This window comes from Kogia breviceps, chromosome 9 (assembly GCF_026419965.1).
Source record: "Kogia breviceps isolate mKogBre1 chromosome 9, mKogBre1 haplotype 1, whole genome shotgun sequence".
NCBI classification, from domain to species: domain Eukaryota; kingdom Metazoa; phylum Chordata; class Mammalia; order Artiodactyla; family Physeteridae; genus Kogia; species Kogia breviceps.
In genome coordinates this window covers 109,173,524-109,181,887 of record NC_081318.1, presented here as the reverse complement: position 1 = coordinate 109,181,887, position 8,364 = coordinate 109,173,524, and positions in this window count along the sequence as shown.

Here is an 8,364-nt window from a genome sequence, read left to right as displayed (position 1 = left end):
TAAGACAAAGGATGGAACAAAAGCCATTCAGAAACAGCAGCATGAAATTATGCTCCTTACCACAACTCCCAGTGTTATATTTGAAGACATGAAAGGAGATTGACATTTATTTAGCACCTGATTTGATACCTCCCACTTCCAAAACTGACTTCCACGTGAGGTCTCTACCACGAGGGGAAGTCGAGTTATCAGGCTAGTGGATACAGCTGGTGCCACTGTGGGAAAACTTCTGATCGTTTTTCTAAAGCTAAGCCTACAAGGACCCTTGACCCAGGAATTTCAATTCTGAGTATTTATCTAAGACAAATGAAAATTAATGTCCACAAAAAAACTTGTACACGAATGTTTGTAATAGCCCCCAACTGGAAACAGCCCACGTGTCAATTTGTAGGTGAACCAATAAATAAATTGTGGCCTATTTCTTTTTAAAAAAATTTTTTTAAATTTTTTTATTTTTTGCGGTACGCGGGCCTCTCACTGCTGTGGCCTCTCCCGTTGCTGAGCACAGGCTCCGGACGCGCAGGCGCAGCGGCCACGGCTCACGGGCCCAGCCGCTCCGCGGCACGTGGGATCCTCCCGGACCGGGGCACGAACCCGTGTCCCCTGCATCGGCAGGCGGACTCTCAACCACTTGCGCCACCAGGGGAGCCCGTGGCCGATTTCTAAAATAGATTACTACTCAGGAATAAAACAGAACAGATTACTTACACACACACACACACACGTTTGATTTCATTTATACGAATATCTAACACAGGCGAAAACTGTCTTGAAAAATTCAGAACAGTGGTTGCCTCTGTGTGGGGTCACAGATCGTCTGGGATGGGGCATGGTGATGGTGACGGTCTGTGTAATTGCAGGGATTTGGGCTGCATGAGTGTATGCATTTGTCAACCTCAAATCATATACTTCAGACTTATTCATTTCATTGTATGAAAATTTTACCTCAAAAGAAAGAAAGGAACCACAAAAAAACACCGAACTCTGGTTGATAACGCATGCTGAAGTAATTAGGAAGAAAGTACAAATGTCTTCAAACTATTTCAAAGTGTATCCAAATATTTGTATCCAAATAACAAGATAGATTGATGGATGGATCGAAGGATGCATAGATGGATAAATATGTGAAAAAGCAAGTAAGGTAAAGTGTTCAATTCAAACCGAGGTGGTGCTGTATAAGTGTTCACTGTAAATTTGTTGAAATTTCCCACATGTTTAAATATTTTCGTAATAAAATTGTGAAAATTTTGCTGTTACGTTGAAAAACTGTGTTACAATGTAGCAGCCAAAAGATAAAGATATAACAAGACACCATTTGCAAAAGCATTGAGAAACATCAAATACCTAGGAATGAATCTAACAAAATATATACAATACTTCTATAGAAAAAAAAAACTGTGAAACATTATTGTTACGAAATAAAGAACACCTTAATAAACCAAAGAATCCATTATAGCCATGGTCTGGAAGGTAAAATATTGTAGACGTGTCAGCTCACCTCCGGCTGATCTATAGATTCAATGAGATCTCACTCAGTTCCCCAGCAGGTGTCTGTTGTGGTGTTGAAGTTGACAAGCTGATTCCAAAGACTTACTTGGAAATACAAAGTTAAGAACCCCTCTGGGTCAAGAATAGATAAGGCGATCTTGAGAAATAAAAACAAATCTGGAGGACTTACCCTGCCAGTTGTCAAGACCTTTTATAAAGCTGTAGTAATTAAGACAATGTGAAATTGGTGTAAACACAGACAAATTGGCCAATGGAATGAACAGAGAATCCAGAAGCAAAACCACACAAATACAGCCACCAGGTTTCTAACAGTACATGGGGCCGGGCCAACGGGAGAAGTCTTTTATGAAAAAATTTAATCTTGGCTCCTACCTCACAATATACACAAAAAAGATCAATTCCAGATGTATCAAAGACAACGATGGAAGGCAAAACAACGAATCTTTTAGAAAAAAGCAAAGCAGAACATCTTCAAGAACTTAAAGAAGGCAAAGATTTCTCAAACAGGACACAAAAATTACGAACCATATAAAAGAGAAAACTAATAAATTGGACTGTTTTAATTTAAGAAAATCTATTCATCAAATACACTATAAAGGGTATGGACATGAAAGCTACGGGGGGCGGGGGGGAGATGTGTGTATTGCATATTTCCAACAAAGGGCTGTGTCTTACTCAGCTGTAGTATAAAGAACTACAGCTCAACGATGAGCTGTAGTATAAAGAACTGCAGCTCAGTAAGAAAAGAGAGAAATCCAATTTTTCAAAACGACGGTGAAACTTGGTCAGATTCAACATCACAGGAATTTGACTGGCTTTCTTTTCCTCCTCCTGGGCTTCGTTTTTTTTTTTTCCCTCCAGTTTTACTGAGATATAATTAACACATATCACTGTATAAGTTTAAGGTATACAGCGTAACGGTTTGACTTAGAAATATTATGAAAGGATTACCAATGATTACCAAATGATTATTAAGTTTAGTTAACATCCATCATCTCATATAGTCACAATAAAAAGAAAAAAAAAACCTTCTTTTCCTTGTGATGCGAAATCGTAGGATTTACTCTTTTAATAACTTTCATATACATCATAGAGCAGCGTTGTCTACAGCAATCATGCTGTACGTTACGTCCCTGGCACTTAGAGAAACTTCTCTAGCAGCGAGCTATAGAAATGATCCCTGAAAGTATAGCCTTTCCAGGGCTTCTTATACTTACTCACCCCTTCTAGCTTATTTGAAATTGCACTAGGAATTATCTTAGATGTTACTATCAAAGTTCTATCTCTTCCATCAGTTTTGTTCAGTAAAACCCTTCTATTCAGAGCCTCCTCAGTTGAGTTGTAATTTTTTTTTCTTTCCTATCCACTCATAGGGGTTTTCTCTCTACCCGTAGAGGTCAGATGATAAACCATCAAGCTGCCTGAAAACGTGGACCCTTCAGATAAAGTGTAAGGAGTGTTTGTGGGTGGAGGAACCTACCTGTTCTCAAGTTCTCTGGGCACAAAAAGAGAAAGGCAATCCTCTGATAATCACCTGATCAGACAGGAATCCAGCTCAGTGCTGCAGCTCCCTTTAACCTGCTGGGGCTAGCAGGACGAGGTGACCACACTACTTAAAGTATTCCATACAACCAACCCCTTTCCCCAGACAGTCTCCTGGTGGGTATCCCTTGGGAATCTCTAAAATATGAGCTTGTCCAGGGTCTCCCGCTAAGAGGAAAGCCTTCTCCCCGATTCCTGGATCCGAGTGTGTATCCTGGGACCACAGATCCACGGGTGCACTTGGGCCTCCAGGTCTGCTGCTTGTGCAAAGCGTGGAGTCTGGAAGGAGAGGACGCCACAGGTGTGTGTTTGGGGTTGCGTCTTCCCAGTTACCTTCCATGACCGAAGGCTGACCTTCAAGTGCAGACTGATACTTCCCACCAGCTCCACTCACCGAACTCTTCTCTCAGCTCTCCCACAGGTGCCCCCTCCACCCACACGGACCTTCTGCCAACCTCCATCGCACCCTCTGCTGTCTACTGAGTACGCAACTCTGTCCTGAGTCCCACCGTGTTCTTAGCCTCGACTTTAATAACCCTGCCACGTTTACTGTCGCCTACTAATCTGAGTCCTGCTCCAACCCTAACTGACACTGAAGCTGAGATCTGGCTGCTGGTCGCCAGAATGAAGAGACCCTCTGCCCTTTACAGCGGTATGCAGCTTGATGCAAGTTGACCTTAAATTGTCTGTGCTGTTGGGTCGTCCTCTGGGGGTCCAGTCCATCCTAAACCTCACACTATTGCCCTACTGCTCTGTCCCTCTTGGTTTTGAGATGCCCTTGAGTAGAGCCAAAGCACATTCTCGAATCTATCACTGTTTGCTTTCAACTGAGAACCTAAGGAGGTCACTATTATTGACTTTTTATTGTGATAAAATATCTATCTATATACATAACAAAATTTGCCATTTCAACATGCATAATTCAGTGGCACTGACTGCCTTCGCAATCTTGTGAAACCATGGCCACAATTTACTTCCAAAACTTTTTCATTACCCCAAGCAGGGATTCTAGACTCATTAACCTACTACTGATTTTAAGTGATGAAGGCTTTCATGTCCTGGATTACTGAGTTGAGATAAGGTAGATTCAGCAATCACTTAGTTAAAGCCTTTTCCTATACTCCCTTCTCATGGGAAGGGAGGAACGACAAATAATTCGAAAGCTGCTGCAGTGACCTTCCCGTTCCGGAGCTGACCTTGTCTTCCGAAGGGTTAGAGCTCCTCCAGGACCATGGCATGAACTGCATCCTCTATGTCATGGTAAGTTTCCTTGGACGCAAAATCCATGCTCCATCCACTGGGACAGATATGAAATAGGCTGAGCAGACGTGTCCAGGGAAAATATCTCTGGGCCTCTCAGCAACGCCACTCAGCCACTGACACACATGTATACCCTGTCTGTCCCTGTAGTAACAACATCACTACCTGAGCAACGTGAGGCAGGTCAGAGGACAGAGCAAAACGTAGATGCCACGAGTGAGAAAAGGGTATTTAGTGCTCTGACGCCAGGACATCTGATTTGACTTTTCAAAGTTTTGTTTATGTTGGCTGTACACCACACAGCGCGGTGTTTAAGCACCCGAGTGGACCCTGGAATTAAGCTGCCTAGGTTCGAATTAGAGCCATGGAATTTAATAAGCCTTAGAAGTTCCTAAGACTTTTACGTACTAAGGCAAATTAACAAGCCTCTAGGTCTCAATTCTCTAAGCTGTATAATGCGCAAAGAAACCGTAACTGAGGCTGTCATGAGGGTTTAATGAAGTGAACCCTCTAAACTGTTTAGCTCAGTATCTGGCCCGCACTTAGAGCAACAGTTATAATATTAAAAGTATAAATGAAACAGATCAACAAATAATTTTCAACAAATGAAATATTTAGGTACTGCTTTTGAGATGCAAAAGCATGACAGAAAAGATATGAGGGTTTTAATTAACAAGACTGTTCAAAATGTCAACTTTACAGATTATCAAACTGTTTCTTTAAATAATATTTGGATGTCAAGTTTCTGCAGGAGCAAATTAAACATTCTTTTCATAGTTTTTCCCTTTCGGTTCCAAGATGTCAACTTTCAGACAAGCACCCGAATTCCAAGTAAAAATCTAACGTAGCCCCGGTATAAGGTGCATTCACGATTACTCATCTATAACCTGGATTTAGTCCATTTGTTTTTTGTGGGGAGAGGGGTTAGCAGTCAATAGCTATGTGGGGAGTCCAGAGAAAACTCCAAGTCTGTGAGAAGTCTGTACTTCGTGCTGCTTGAGAGTCTTCTGATTCCAGCAGGACATCCCATTTCTATGTATCGCAACAGCCAGGGTGACTGCACACCTGAACGTACCCTTGGAATGTGCCGAGACACAAACAGACGCCAAACTATTCCAGCTATGTCTCCGGAGCTCAGCACGCGGACCTTTTCACAAACAAGAACCAAAATAGCCCCTGGTCCCAATGCTTCAACGTGCCTGGGAACCTCATGCTCTCAGGTCATCATCTCCCATCTCAGGTCATGCAGTAAACATCCACAAACGAGGATGACTCATACTGAAAGCTAAAAAATAAATGAATAAGTAACCGAGGAGAAGTCATAGTAGCCAGTGTAGAGTTTTTTAGAGATGGTGGAAAGAGCAGTAATTGGGTCTATTCCTAACTAGATCAATGATTTCCAAAAACCTAACTACTGTATATCTAACAGATGTGACAAACTGTAGACCTCTGCAGACTGGGCAGTCAAGAAATGTGATGACAAGTGGACAAGGAGAGCTCAGTAGCAGTTCTTGACATCTGGGAGGGCAGCCACAGTCCAGAGAAGGGAGGGTCACCTGAACCCTCTGAGGAGTTATACTTGATTCCAGACACAAGAAGAATCTAGCAGAACTTTGAAAAAACAAACAAAAAAACAAAACATAGTTCACCAACGTGACCTGGAGTATCAACCAAGACCTAGAACATGGCAGGTTGGTCATCTAACCTGACCACACCTGGTGATGGGGAGAGACAAGGCTGACCTAGTCTCCTACAGGCACTGCCGACCTACTCCCAAGATTTGGCAGAAAACCATTTGCGGCCTTCATTTTGCACTCAAGCGGCAGCTGCCAGACACCCAGGTCTGTGTATTGTAGGCTCCGAAGGGCTGAAAGCACAGGTGGCAGCCTGGGGTTGGGAGAGACGGGGACTGACAGTCACAAAGCCTTTTAATACCATCAGTACCAGTGATAAGGAATTAAAGTATATTTAATATTACATATGCCACATTTAATAGCAGTTCATTTAAAAAAATGGATGTTTCCTTCACTGTTGTTAAATTAAGTTGATGCTGCTACCCCATTATACCATATTATTTCCATTTTTCTGTTGCAGAAGAAAGTAGAAATGATTTTATATTTTGCTTTTATGTCAAGCATTTTCACGTGGCATAAACTCTATAATTATTGTTTTAAGTTCCTTTTTTTTTTTGATAGGTAAGAAGTGGATTTATTTAGAGAAAAACACATTCCACAGACAGAGTGTGGGCTGTCTCAGAAGGTGAGAAAGGCTATTTTAAGTTCTGCATCCTATAATTCACTTCCATTTTAATTTTTTGTGGAATATTAAGGTTGATGACGATATTTTGTATTGACATCTATTGTGCATAAATACTACAATAATTATCTTTTTACTTTTAGATAGTCTTTAGTTTAAATTCCCAGAAATAGGATTCTGATCAAAAGGTAATTTTTACTTGTCATTATGTATGTTCGTTTGTTATGTTTCTCATGATAGATGCTGCTAAATTAACGGCAAGAAGCATTGTGTTAATTTACATCACACATATTACGGGTGAATGGACCTCCTTCATCTCTAACACACCAGCTATTTTACCATCGCACTAAGCTTGAAAGACAACTCCGAAGTCTTTGAAATATAATTTCATTCATAAATAACCATGCTGACCACTGTTTGACATTTGCATATTAAAAATATTTCCTACTAGGTAAATTTTCTGTACTTAAACTCAGAGATTTCATTTGATTCTTACTAGCTTGAGTAACACTTTGCCATGAAAACTGAAAACAACACAAATGTCTTAGAAGTTCTGGGGGTCAGAAACCCAAACTGGGTCTGTATCTGTTGGCAGGACCGTGCTCCTTCTGGAGGCTCCATGGGAGAGTCCATTTCCTTGCGTCTTCCAGCCTGTAGATGCTGCCTTCGTTCCTTGGCTGGTGGCCGCCTTCCTCCATCTTCAAAGGCAGCAACAACAGGCCAAGTCCTTCTCAAGCTGCCATCATTCCACACTTCTGACCCCCTTGTCCACTTTCAAAGATTTTGTGATGACACTGGGCCCATCTAGGTAATTCACAACGATCTCGCCATCTCAGCATCTATAAATTAATCAAATCTGCAAAGCTCCTTTTACCATGTGACGTTACCACACTCATAGGTTCCAAGGATTAGAATGTGGAAAATATTGGGGGGGGCATTATTCTGCTTACCACAGTCCCTAAATCTGAGGTACTCTCTAGGGCCTGACCAGAAAGGATGAACAGCCTCTCTAGATGAACACACCCTCAATCTAAGTCCACAGGATTGACACAGAGGAAGGCCAAGCATTGAGCCCACAATCAGTGATCAGCAAATACATGAGGAAACAAGTCACCATGAGTGAGAGACAGCAGAAACAACAAATAGAAGACTTAATCCCCAATGAATTAGCATAAAGAGGTTATCAGGAATCACCATAAATAGTAAGAAGACTCAAAGAAAGGAAAAAACAATTGTTGAAATGAAACACCCTACACCACCCCACCCGCACACACATATGTCAAATTGGAAGACACAGTAGAAGACATTGCCCAGGATGCAGCACAGAGGGGCAAGGATATGGAAAATATTTTTTTAATTGAAGCTACATAAAGAAAAAACTAGAAGGTCTAAATCCTGTCTTATCAGTCACAGAGAGAAAGAAGATAAAGAGGGAGAGAATAGAGAAAGGACAGTATTTGAAAAGATAATTGTGGTACCCCAAGGACAAAGACCAAGATAAACTTGAAGAGCCAACGTTGCTGGGACAGGGAATTACTGTACTCTTATCACTCTGTCCCTAGCAACCATTAAATTATCCCTGAACCCTCCCAAGCAGCATGCCCTGTTCCCTTCCTGGTCCATATAAGGAAAGGTATTTGCCCTGTTCTTCTCTAGCTCAACACACTGGAAGTATGCATACCCTACCCAATCAGCAGATGATTAGTAGGTTCCTTTGTTCTCTGGCTATAAAAACAGACCAGTAACCCAAGCTCAGGGTCAACTCTCCCTGACTACCAGGAAGTCAGCCCAGTGTTC